This window comes from Delphinapterus leucas, chromosome 17 (genome assembly GCF_059928025.1).
Source record: "Delphinapterus leucas isolate spDelLeu-1000000601 "Yukka" chromosome 17, BTC_Dleu_Yukka2, whole genome shotgun sequence".
In the NCBI taxonomy this organism is placed as follows: Eukaryota; Metazoa; Chordata; class Mammalia; order Artiodactyla; family Monodontidae; genus Delphinapterus; species Delphinapterus leucas.
Window position 1 is genome coordinate 6,415,217 of NC_143145.1, and position 13,587 is coordinate 6,428,803.

Here is a 13,587-nt window from a genome sequence, read left to right on the forward strand (position 1 = left end):
ATGTGCTCAGTGACTGTCCGCTGTTGTGATGGGCGTGCGCTGGGCTCTGGGCGCCCACGGATGAACCAGACAGATCCTGGAAGGCAGATTCATAAACGAAGATCGATCTCAGCTGTTTCCAGGGGCTGTGATCAAAGACCAGGAAGTCAGGTCAGCCTGGCAGCCAGGCCCCTCAGGACAGAGCAGATCCAAAGAACAGCAAGCTGACAATGAGGGTTGTGTTTAACTCCTGCACATTCAGGGGCAGAGACTTTACCAAGAGGAGAAAGAATAAAACCCAGCTGCTCACCAAGATCTCCCCAACCCAGGCCCAAGGGAGCGCCTCCCGGTCAGCGCCCTGCCCCACGCAGCACAGCCCCACGGAACACTGCAGTCTGCGCCTCCTCTCCTCAGGGACCTCTCCCCCTCATTCTGCGCCCACCCCCAACTCGGCAGGGTTTTGAAAACAAAGAAACCAGCTCGAATCCTGGTTCCACCCTGTTCTAGTTGGTGAGCTACAGCATTTACTGGGAAGATTCTGTCCCAGCAGGGAGGGCAGGCCAGTCCTTACTGTACACACGGAAGGAGGGATGCTCAGCTAGGAGCCAGAAGGCATGGGCCTTCCTTCGCCTAGTGGTCACTCACCGCAGGCAAACCCCGTAACTTCACTGAGCCTCAGCTTCCTCGCCTGAAAAGCAAACAAGGGTAATGACGGTTGAATGAGAAAATAGATTTAAAAACACTAGAACACTACGAGGCACACAGCTAGTGCTCAATAAATACTGTTGTAATTGTTACACCTGTTGTATAAACAATGCACCCCTCCCCAAGGTATTTCTCCTTTCTTGGTTTGCCTCTCACATGGTTATTTCAGTTCTACAAGCAAATTCTGAGCTCCGTTGTATAGCAGACCCTGGGCTGTATTCGGGGTGAGGAAGAGTGTGGTCCTTGCCTTCAATATCTGTCTTAGAAGGGAAACAAACTCATAAATAACCATATTGCAATGGGGTCATTACCTCTCAGCTATTGTTACACAGTGCTGTGTAACAAGCACTCCCTAAACTCTGGGGCTTACAGCAACAGTCACCTTCTCACACCGCTCAGTCCTGCAGCGTGGCCTACGGTGCTGTGTGTTTAGCCGATGTACCCTGTGCTCAGCTCTGCCACATGTCTCTCCTCCCCCCGGACCTGCAGCCACCCAGGGCACTCTCTTCTCTGCAGATCACAACCTCAAGAGGCAAGTCCAACCATGCAAGCACGTTTCAAGCCTCTATCTGAGATGCACTCACTAGCATCCCATTGGCTAAAGGAATTCACACAGGCAAGCCCAAGGTCAGGGTGTAATGATATACACTCTGCATCCACATGGTTCTGGGCAGGCGGTGTGGATGTAGAATGCGCGGGTGCAAAGAACTGGGCCCAATCTCCACGGGAGCCTGGACTTCAGTTCATTCTGAACACAACGGAGGTGTGAAAGAGGAATAAAGGCCCCAGGAAGATCATGCTGGTTACAGAGAGAAGGCGGCCTTAGAGGAGAGAGGGACTCGAAGCAGAAAGACCTCTTACAAGGGACCCCCTAGGAGTTCCACAACCTGACCCCTGTGAGTGACCGAGGGATGAATCTGAGAAACAGACCACACTCCCCAGTGCTGTGCGCCAGCCCCAGGCGTTTTCCAGGAAATGAAAATCACTCCCCTCGGTCACTTGATAACTTGGGGAAGATCGGTAAGGCGGGCAAGATGATTTTTCTAAGGCTCCATTAGCGAGGATCAGACGAACACCAGGACCAGCTTTTGCTTTCATGTCCACCAGCGTGGGTTGCCCACACTGCATTGCAAATTGTTGGTTGCCCTTTGAGAAGTCTTAATTATCTGGATCCGTTGGAAACCGTGTCAGTTATTTGAAACCAAGAGATCGATAGCTCCAATCAATGCCGGGCCATTAAGGCACAGAGAGGTCGATAGAAACAGCCCCAGCTCCACACGCCAAACTCACGGTGCCCGAGGCACCTTCATTTTCTGAAATAAGAACAGAAAACTCTTCAAGTTGGACAGTGTGGTCACTGACTCTCTGACGAGGCCGTCACCGCAGCTCTCAGGAGGATATAGAATTAGATTGAGATCTTTTATTTTAGGTGGTTGAAAAGTTTTTGCCATTTTCCCCTTAGGAAACTGGTTATTTATTTTCAAATTGAGCCAGACCTGCCTGAGAAGGTTTTTTTCTCTCCTTCTCTCTCTTGTCTCCCCTGGGGTCCCACCTGATTCCAAAGGCCTCACCAGGCAGAGAAGAGCTGGGCTCCACTCATGATGCCATCATGGCTTTGCCGGGTGACCCCCGTGTCCAGAGGCACACTTAGCATTCCCCTTGGGTGTCCTAACTTAGACATGGCATGACCAAGCCTGTGTCTGTGTCTCCTCTATCTCAGAAAGTGGCATGTTGTGGGTGCCATCCACAATTAAAACAGGGGACTTCCCTGGTGGCGCAGTGGTTAAGAATCCACCTGCAAATGCAGGGGATGCAGGTTCGAGCCCTGGTCTGGGAAGATTCCACATGCCGGAGCAACTAAGCCCGTGCACCACAACTACTGAGCCACATGTTGCAACTACTGAAGCCCGTGCGCCTAGAGCCCGTGCTCTGCAACAAGAGAGGCCACTGCAGTGAGAAGCCCGCGCACTGCAACGAAGAGTAGCCCCTGCTCGCAGCAACTAGAGAAAGCCTGCACGCAGCAACAAAGACCCAAAGCAACCATAAACAAAAAAAAATTTTTTTTAAAACAGTGTTTGGTGCATAGTAGAAGCTCCACAAATAATTACTGAGTGAACAAGTGAAGGACACTGGGGAAGTTATATAATCTCCTGGAGGCCACTTTCCCACCAGTAAAGAAATGCAACTATTTCTTATCCCTAGGAGCAGTTTAATGATTGGCCCAAAATAGGTGAGAACTTTAGCACCATGCCTGGCACACCTGGGCCTGCTCCTTCTGCCAGTGGAGACAGGAGGCAGCCACCTGTGGGCCATGGGGAGAACTGGGGCTGGGTGTTCCCAGAGCAAAGGGAGAGCAGGGAATTGAGAGGCCCAAAGTTTCTCGTGCAGGTTCAGAACCAGCCAAGGATCCTGTGGAGAGAGAAATGAGATTCTCTCGTGGAAAAAAGCCCCAGAAAAACACCAAGTTGCCAAGACTGAAGGTAAGAGACCCACATGAGCAGTTAGCGATGTCAAAAAATAAGGGGACAGCACTGCAGGTGGGGGGCATGAGTCGCTTATTTGCTCCATACAACATGGCTGCAGGGTTCCGGCCACTACATCCTCATTCCAGGTAGCAGGAAGGGAAATGGAGAATGCAAGGAGCACTTCTAGAAGCCTGTCCATGGGTTGAACTCAGTCCCATGGACAAACCCGTCTGCAGGGGGTGGTGAGCAAGGTAACCTCTCAGCAGGGCAGGGCTCCCTCTAACAAAATGAGAGTTTTCTTATTTTGTTAGCAGTGAGGAAGAGCAGGATACACATGGGTAGGGGACCAGTAGACTCCGCCACAGGCGGCTTCTGCCCAGATAGCCAACATCATGCTGGGGGGTAAGGGGGGCTGAGCATCTGGGCCACCCTGGGCCAGAGAGGACTCCAGGAGGGCCTGAGCTGCCGGCTGACGGAGGAGACAGGGCTCACTGTCTGCTCCCCCTGGCTGGCCCATCTCCTTAAAACAGGGCGTAGGGGGCGAGGACCAAGAGACAGCATAGAGGCCAAGACGGGAGAGGTCTGGGAGGCCTGGGTCCCAAACAAGGGAGCTGGGTTCAGGGTCACGGTTCCAATCCCACAGCTGGGGTCTTGGATCTTGTGTGAGCCCCCAGGGCCGGGTGTGGAGAGCAGCTGCATGGATTTATACTCCACTATTTTCAACAAAATGGAGTTCTTTCCATTTTATTAATTTTCTTTTTAGTTCTTTCCATTTTAAAATAAACTAATCACAAGCACTGAAAAGTGATGTCAATGCCACTAAACACTAATTTTTAAGAATGGTGAAGATGTGTTGCATATATACAGCGGAATATCACTCAGCCATAAAAAAGAATGAAATAATGCCATCCGCAGCAACGTGGATGGACCTAGAGGTCGTCATACTGAGTGAAGTAAGTCAGACACAGAGATAGCTATGATATCGCTTGCATGCGGAATCTAAAAAGAAATTATACAAATGAACTTATTTACAAGACAGAAACAGACTCACAGACTGAGAACCAACTTATGGTTACCGCAGTAGGGGGAAGGGTGGGGAAAGGGATAGTTGGGGGGTTTGGGACTGACATGAGCACACTGCTGTATTTAAAATGGATAAGCAACGAAGTCCTACTGTAGAGCCCAGGGAACTCTGCTCAATGTTATGTGGCAGCCTGGATGGGAGGGGAGTCTGGGGGAGAATGAATACATGTATATGTATGGCTGAGCTGCTTTGCTGTGCACCTGAAACTATCATGGCGTTGTTAATCGGCTGTACTCCAATATAAAATAAATTTTTAAAAATGCAAGAACTCAGACACTGATACAACCAGCAACGCAGACACTGCAGACACTGACACACTGAGCAACTCTCTTTTCCTCCTGATGGCCACTGAGTCCTGCTGGCCTGCCCTCCAAGCGTCAGCGCTCAGCCCCTCCTTCCATCCCCACAGCTCTGCCTCCATCTGACCCTCATCTCTTTGGTTCTGGACCATCTCCATCACCTCCTAACTGGTGTCCCTGCGTCCCTTTTCCTTGCTCTCCAGGCCATCCTCCACCAGCTGCCAGGAGGGATGATTCTAGAGCTGTGGTCCTGGGTGTTTGTTACAAGCACAGAACCTCAGGCCCCACTGTGGACCTACAGGACACCATCTGAACTGTCACACTATCCCCCGGGGATTCTCACGTACAATAAGGCGTGAGAAGCCCTGTTGTAACCCACACCCCAACCGTGCCACGTCACCCCGGCGTCAAGGGCACCTTCACAAGACCCTGAAAGACAGTGTTCTTAGCCCTCCCAGCTGCCTCTCCTGCAGCTCCCCTCCCTCCATGCGCCCCTAGAACCTTCCACTCCAAATACAGCAAGCTACTTACCATCCCCCAGACGCTATTGTTGTGTGTCCCCACATCTGGCCCTTTCATTCATTCATTCAGTTATCATTTATTCACTCCTTCCACAAAGATACACCGATGCTCAGGGCAAGGGACTGGGGGGCGCTCGTCCTCAGGGAGGTTAGTGTCTCCATAAGGAAGACACTAATGGGGAGAGCAGTCATCAAACATTAAGTGACTGATTATGTGCGATTAATTACGTCCATGTGAGGGCCTTGCCTGAGACGTTCTGGGTGATGAGAGCACACAACAGGGGTCTAACCTAGAAGATGCCTCTAAGAGTATGAAGACAGGCCAGACAGAGGAAGCGTGTGTATGAGGCCACGAGAAGTCCGGAGCTCCCGGAGTATGGAAGCAAAGAGGAGAGTGGCCCCAAGAGGCTCTCTGGACGGTCCTGTGTGTCCTCAGAGGCCACGGTAAGGGATTGGCCAGATGGAGCTTAAAGAGGCCCCATCGTCAGTTTTCCCATCTTTGGGGTGACCGGGCCAAGCTTTCTAAAGTGCCTCTCTCCAGGAAAATGTTGCAGTTCTACACTATTCACAGAGGAGGTTCCAAATGCCTTGGAAGTTATCCCCGGTTTTCCTACGGTGACTACAAATAGCAGCCATTGCTCCCTGTCACTTGGGCGAAAATATGGCCACATGTATGAAATGGATTTACTACCAGAGAAAGGGGTATTAATCCAGCTGCAAGTTTTCTCTGCTGCAACCCAAGGCAGTAAATTCCAGCTAGCCAGCAGCAGCTCTGATACAGCATGAGATACGGCGCTCATGGTGTGTGTGTGTGTGTGTGTGTGTGTGTGTGTGTGTGTGTAACAAAGGGAGCTCTTTTTCAGATTCTTAATTGACATCACATGTTCCCATCTAAAAAACCAGAGCAGACGATGAGGTCATAAAAACGGGAGGCAAAAAAATGCCCGTTTCCTGCCCTTATTGACTCTTCAACGTACAGAGTTCATTGAGTGAGAGCCTTCTTGTCTGCGGTAGGGACTTCCCTGTGTTTTTGAGTATCAAAAGGAAATTAAACCAGCCAGAATAATTCATTGAACACATAGTAAATGCAAATTGGCTTTTAAGAACAATAATAGCGAGTATTAATATTCCTGGTTATTATTGTCACTAACATTTATTGAAAGATCCCAGGACATGGTAATTATTCTAGAGCTCCCTCCTGTAGATTCTGGAATAGCCAGGAAAGGCAGGCTGCTATTATCCCCGTGTTTCTGTTGACTGACGAGCACTAAGATCAGAGAGGGTAAGTGTCTCTTCCAGGCTTGCACAGGTGGGTAAGGAGCCAAATGTGAACCCCAGCTTGTATGTTTCCCACCACATCACAGAAATTAGACCCAGATCCCCAAGGTTGACACACTTCCTCATGCTCTAAAGTGGGAAGCCCCTCCACTCTCCCCAGCTGCACCTGCACCCCACCAATCCCCTACTTCCACGGGTTCCAGGGAAGATTTGATAAAGTCCCAAATCCCCAGCTACTCCCTTGGTCTGGTTATCTGAACTGGACCTTATGGCAAATTTCTCCCCAGAACAAAGTCTGTTTCAAAAGGCATTTTCCTGGCAATGTTTGATGCTAACAGGGTTTTTCCCAGATAGCTGTTGTTTTCAGCCCCGGTCTTGTTCATTTCATCAACGTTTATTGAGCACCTACTGCATGCGATGATCTCAACCCTGGGGAGGCAATCATGTGGCTCGCACTCCAGCGAGAGGGAAGAGAGGGAACCAAGGCAGGGAGGAGGAGTGCTCACCCATCCCCAGCCAGTGGCCCCATCAAGCGTACTTCCTTGGAGAGCCTTTCCCACGATGGGTGGAAGGGGGGTTGGCCAGCGAGCGCTGGGCACAGGAAGCTACTTGCATCCAATAGCTACCTTTCTCTCCCTCCTTCTTGACCAGCAAAACCTGCCTCTCAATGACAGAGGTTCCAAAGGCAGGTCCTCAAGTTCTCAGGCTCCCTTGCCACTTAAGAGTGGTCATGTGATCAATGCCAGCCAGTGAGAGTGGAGGGCAAACCTGTTGAGGCTTCTGAGGAACATTTCTCTCTGATAAGATACAGATGCACAAATAGAAAGCCTCAGCCCTGTCTTTCCTAATCTTGATTTTTTTTTTTTTTTTTTTTTTTTTTGCAGTACGCAGGCCTCTCACTGCTGTGTCCTCTCCCGTTGCGGAGCACAGGCTCCGGACGCGCAGGCTCAGCGCCATGGCTCACGGGCCTAGTTGCTCCACGGCATGTGGGATCTTCCCCGACCAGGGCACGAACCCGCGTCTCCTGCATCGGCAGGCGGACTCTCAACCACTGCGCCACCAGGGAAGCCCCTAGTCTTGATCTTTCATTTGGCTATGTGAGGAGATCAGAAATCCTGTGACATGGAGGACTTCAAAACGCACTAAGGAGACAGAGTAGAAAGAAAGAAAGGACCTGGGTTCTTGACAGCATCCTTAAGCTGTCTCTGGTCTGTAAAAGGAAGATGTGTCTATAAATGAAAGAATGGCAGCCTGAGAAACCTAGACGTCAAGGCAAAAATGGAGAACAGCCAAGTCAATAATAACCATTTCTCTCCAGAAGAAAGCAAATGGATTTATCAGAGCAGAGACAATGGCCATAGGACCTAGCACCCAGTAACCCTTTGTCCTATCCCTGAGTTTTCTTTTTAAGATATATATATATTTTAATGCTTTTCTTTTTTAAAAAAAATTTATTTATTTTTGGCTGCATTGGGTCTTTGTTGCTGTGCGTGGGCTTGCTCTAGTTGTGGTGAGAGGGGGTTACTCTTCGTTGTGATGTGTGGGCTTCTCACTGCGATGACTTCTCTTGTGGAGCACGGGCTCTAGAGCACAGGCTCAGTAGTTGTGGCACATGGGCTTAGTTGCTCCGCGGCATGTGGTATCTTCCCGGACCAGGGCTCGAACCCGTGTCCCCTGCATTGGCAGGCGGATTCCCAACCACTGTACCACCAAGGAAGCCCCCTGAGTTTTCTTTTAAAGTGTCCACAGTCAGCCCCAAACCAGGCGGGGGCAGGATGCTGTGTAGGGTCTGAAAACAAATCCCAGGCTCTGGATCCCACCTTCACTGAACCCTACCAAGATTCCCCAGCTGCTTCTAAGATTGAAAAAGAAAAAAAAGAAAACCCGGCCCTGAAGAGCTTTCCTTCAGCAGCAAGTCGGTCAGGATGGAATCAAACAATCCATCAAGGAGGAAATGAGGACACTCGAGTAGGGAATTGGAAATGAAGCTGAGACTGTCCAAGAAAGTAGATGAAGTATGAAAAGAAGCTTTCCTTTTAATGCATTTATACATGAGAACATCAAAAATACCACATCTGAGAGGGCCTGCATTTCCATTTGCAGAAGGAACCTTGGGACTAAAAGTCTGGGTGGAAGGTAGCAATGGCATCGCTACTGGGCCACTTGGAGGCCCTTGGGTTTTCCGCTCTGTCCCAGCCAGTGCATCCTCGGGATCAGGGGGGTAGGGAGGCAGCCAGAGGGCTGCTTCCAGAGCGCAGAGCTGACCTGTCCCTTTCAGACCAAAAAATGCCCATGAACTCTGTTGTCCCGAGGCCTGGGAATGGCTTCTTTCCACAGAGTCCTGAGCTCTCTGTGATCTGACCTTGGCCCCCTTCCCCTGCTGCCTGTTCCTGGCTCTGCTCCCTCAGTACCGATCCACGCACTTCTTCCCTCCTTCACGCCTCTGAGCCTTGACCCACGTTTTCCATCCTTCATGCACCCAACAAGCATTTGTTGAGTGCCTTCTGTGTGCCTGGCATTGGAACAGGTAACAGTGTATAAGGATGCATTAGATACATTCCAAGCTTTGAAGAGTTGCTGAGCCTAGTGGGGAAGACAAATACGTAAAAAGATCATCAAAAAGCAGTGTGCACAGGACGACCTGCACATTTGAGAGGGGAGCCTTGTGTGAGGTGTCAGAGCCCGAAAGGGGTGAGGAGGGCAGCCTGGCATGGACACGGCCAGCGTGGCGTGGAACCCAAACCGGGGGAAGAGGACAGCCTCATGGTGGGGCAGCTTGACAGGAGAGGTCAGAGCCTGGGGGAGGTGGTGGGGATGAATAGAGGAGATTTCACATACAGGAGGGTTGATAAATAAATGAATACGTTAAGGAGGATGGAGGGAAGTCAGGTTTCTCACCACTGGACTTACAAATACAGGAAGAGTGAAAGCTAGAATAAACTCTCTGGGGTTGGATTGGAATTGAATGTCTTGTGGGATCTTAGTTCTTAGTTCCCCGACCAGGGACCAAACCCAGGCCCTCAGCAGTGAAAGCGCTGAGTCCTAACCACTGGACCGCCAGGGAATTCCCAACTCACGGTTTTCAATACATACAGATAGAATTAGAAATAAACATCCATACACATGTCTGATGCCACCAGGCAGCCATACTCCATGAACACCAAGCACACCTCTCACCCAGCCCTTGGCTTCTGGATACCCTTGTCTTAAAGGAATCAGGCCTTCTTGAGCAATGGCTATTTACATATTTTGAATGTAATCTCCTCACAGAATCTGCTCGAAATGGGAAGTAAAGGAGATCTGGACATCCCATCCTACCCAGATGTTCAAAATGATGGGACAAGTTGAAGCCACAAGTACGGCATCACTTCTGTGACATTCCCGTCAAAGGGGCCTGACCCAGCCTTGAGGGAACGTCAGCCTGAAGTGAGGGATGCTGACAAAATAACTGGCCTGACGTTTTCAAAGGTGTCAAGGCCATCAAAGTCAGGGAGAGATTCAGATCTGGGCCCCCCCCCATCCCCAGGGGCCCTTGGAACCCCTTGGCCTGCCCTTCCTTCTCAGCAGGGTTCATGGAGAGCTCGGCTGTGGTTCCATACATCTCCCCAGAGCCCCTGAGATGCAGAATTTCATATTACTGTGGGTCACCTCATCCCCTTCTCTTACAAGTTCACCAGGGGAACAGGAGAAATTAAAGAGAGCAGCAAGGAAAATAATTACTGGGCTGAAAGACTTGATAATTGCCAAATGATTGAAGTTCGCAGAGAGCTGGAACTATGGAGACTAGACAATTGATCTTCTCGACAAGAGTTCAGAAACGACAGCACTACCTGTAGCAATAATTGCAGAGTTTGCTAGTCCCAGGAGGGAAAAGCAAGGCCTACTTCCAAGAAAATGATCTGTATAGCTATGGAGATGTATTTATCGTGTCCCCGCTCCCAGTCAGCAGCAGACCGGTGAGGAGATACGAGTCCAAGCTTGGTGTCAGGCTTTTCAGTTGTCACGGCATTCACTGGATGTGGAGCCCTGGACAAGTTCTTATTCTATCTGAGCCCCAGTTTTCTCTTGTATAAAATGGGTTTAACAATACAAATATCATAAGGTCGTGGAAGTGTTAAATCCTATGTAAGTTGATTATCACAGTGAGAGCTCGGTGAGGGCTGGCACCTGCTGCAGTGGCTGCATTTTGCACCTCTATCTCTTTACTTTATAAGCAGCGGCGATGAGAAACAAAAACGAGGGCCAATGAGTCCAGAGAGGAAAGAAAAGCCAACTCAACTCACAAAAGAAGGGCTTCCCTGGTGGCGCAGTGGTTGAGAGTCCACCTGCCGATGTAGGGGACGTGGGTTCGTGCCCTGGTCCGGGAAGATCCCACATGCCGCGGAGCAGCTGGGCCCGTGAGCCACGGCCGCTGAGCCTGCGCATCCGGAGCCTGTGCTCCGCAACAGGAGAGGCCACGACAGTGAGAGGCCTGCGTATCGCAAAAAAAAAAAACAAAAAAATACAAAAATAAAAAACTCACAAAAGAAATCTTGCTTCCTCCAGGAAGACTTCCCAGGCTTCTCAGGGACAGGTCACTGATCCCTTCCCTCCAGGCTTGCTGCAGCCAAGAAAGTCTGAGTCAGACCACACAGAACCACGCCTGCAACACAACATGAGGGGCTCCTCCAGCCCAGCACTAGTCAGGGACCCTCCCCTGGTGCCCATGCTCGCTCCAACCTGCTGTCTATGCCTCCTGAGCCTGACCTTGGCCTTGCTCTTTGGACTACTAACAGGTATAGCTTCTCCAGGTTAGACTTTTGGCTCTCTCTGTCTCTTTTTGTGTCTCTGCTTCTGTGTGTGTCTCTCTCTGAGAGACCTCACCTCTACTCCCTAGCGCTCACGACCCCCCAGCCTGAGTCCCCCAGGCTCAGTGGTGGAACAGTGGGATTGGTGCGATTCTATACCCAGGCCCCAGCCCCAGCCCGGTTCGCCTGGAAACCGCCCCTCCCCACCACAGCTGCAGCTCCAGGGCTATCCTCAGCCCCCCTCCCTCTTCTAGGGCTGGGAAGCCAACTGGACCCAGGCCCAGCAGAGCTGTTACCCAGGAACTTCCAGCTACAGTGGACACTTCACCTGCCTCTGATGATGGAGGCCACGGGGTATGAAGCTCAGAAGCTGAAAGTGAACAGCAGCCCCCGTGTGAAGGAAGCTAACTTGCAGCAAATGAAAATTAATCCAGCAACTGGGGGAAGCGGGGCCGGCGGAGCAGGGCTGGGCGCTGTGCTCCTGTCTGAAGCAGGGTCTTTGCTGCCCGGCGCGGCCCCCGATTATCGCTGGACGGACGGCCAGGAGGCAGAGGCTGTGCTCCGTGGGGACGACAGGCCTGTGCCTGTGCTGTCCGGTGGCCCCGGCTGTCCCCACTCTTCTGCAGGCTTCGTGTCGCCTCACCTCCTGGCCGCTGGCCCTGCTGGCCTTCAGGGCCTTAAAATCCAACCCCCCGCACTTGGCAGGGAGCCTCAGGGTCAGTGGCCCTCACAGTGGGGCTGTTTCCCAGAACCCACGCCCCCTCCCTTCCCTGATCCGAGTCCAGCTGCTGGACGGGGTCGGCGTCCTGCATCTCCCACCAGCCCCAGCTTATCGTGCCCGAGGGCGGCCCTCTGACCCGCCCCCCCTTCCAGACCTCCCTTCCCCAGCCACTCCCACATCCATGAACACCCGAATTCCCACTTCAAATTCCTACGGGCAACTCTTGCTGAGCCCCCATCCCCGCCCCGGTGGACGATGCAGAGGTGGGAGGGAGCTCGACCTGATTCTGGGGGCTCCAGAGGCCCAGGTGAGGCCTCTCGTCTGTGGTCGTCCGGCCCCTCGATCCCAGTGCCCATTCTCGCCTCCCAAAAGCCTGTGTCTACACAGCAGTCACCAGTGATCTCCTAAAGCAGGAGACAAACCATGACCCTCTTCGTTGCTTTCTCGTCACCGTTGAGGAAGGTGCCTGACTCTTCCCATGACCTCGAAGGCTGTCTGTGCCATGGGCCCTGCTGCCACTCTGACCTGTCCTCCCGCCACAAGCCATGCTTCCCTTCCTGCTCTCCTCTCAGGCCCTGTGCTGGGGCAAACTTCCCGGCGTTCAAGGGTCAGCTGCCCTCACACTTTGGTCTCAGCTGCAAAGCCCCTACCCTGGTGCCCTCTGTGCGGAGGCCCTACCCGTCCACTGGCCTGGCTGGGGGAAAAGGCAGCAGAACCTCCCAAGAGGGCACAGGGCTCCCTGCTGCCCCCCATGAGTCTCTGGTCAGTGCCTGCCCGAGGCGTGTTCCAGTCCCAGCTGGGACCAAACTCACAAGGCCAGGATGGCACTTTTGATATCTGTTCTTAGCTCCCTGAGGTCCTAGTAAGATGGGAAACACCGGAGGCTGGGTTTGCAAAGGACCCGAGGAACTCGGAGAAGAACCAGTGGTCCAAGCCTTTGTGTCTGAATGAAGAAAAGGAGGCAGAGGGGAGACACTGCCGACTTAAGTCCCCAGTGAGTGAGAGACGAAGCTGTCACGCATCCCTAAAACCTGCGGATGTGAGGGCAATAGCCAAGAGAGGAGTTCCCCCACCAGCCTCTCCTTTAATTCTCTGACATGTGTGCCCTGAGCTCTGAGGAGACAGGAGACGGAGGTCAGTTCTCATCTACTAGGTCACCTGTCCAGCAGAGCGCCCTCCCCAGAGCTCAGTGGCTGAAAACATGTTTACTATTTCTCCTCATTCTCCCTCAGCAACCAAACACACACGCACTGCAGGCCTCCTCGTCCGGGCCCGGGCCTGGGTTGGCACTTGGAACACAGAGGTCGGGGAGAAAGGGGTTCTGCTTCTGGGTTGATGGAGCAGCTCACGCTGCTGCCTTCAGCTGAGGGCTTAGCTGGGGAGCCCTGGCTCTCCTCCACGTGGCCCGACTCTCTGTGTGCTGTCTCAACTCCTGTGGCCTCTGGGTGAATCCTTGTGTCCACCAGCCGATAGCCCGGACTTCTTAGAGCATGGCAACTGGATTCTGGGGGGGAGCCTTCCGAGAGGACAGGCCCCAACACGGAGGCAGATTTAAAGCCTTTGCTGGCATCACAGGGGCTGATGTGACCATTGGCCAAATCAAGTCATGTGGCCAAACTCAGAGTCAATGTCAGAGGGGCAGGGGATGCCAGGAAGTGGGGTTCCCTGGGGGCACTCAGGCACCTGTCTGCAACACTCATCCTCCCCACAGACAGACATGCAGCTTCCCCAGGAGAAGGAAAATGTAG

The 13,587-nt window shown here is 52.2% G+C and overlaps 1 protein-coding gene across 2 annotated transcripts in view; it reads right to left on the reverse strand.

Moving 5' to 3' along the window:
• Nucleotides 1–651: 651 nt before the first annotated feature.
• Nucleotides 652–13,587, reverse strand: part of KHDRBS3 (KH RNA binding domain containing, signal transduction associated 3) — a 186,438-nt gene continuing 173,502 nt past the window's right edge. The window contains exon 11 of one of the 2 annotated variants that reach the window (XR_016388274.1): nt 652–667. The gene's annotated coding sequence lies outside the window, so the exon portion shown is untranslated. The remainder of the gene's footprint in view (nt 668–13,587) is intronic. The other variant, XM_089898682.1, reaches the window with a different exon arrangement.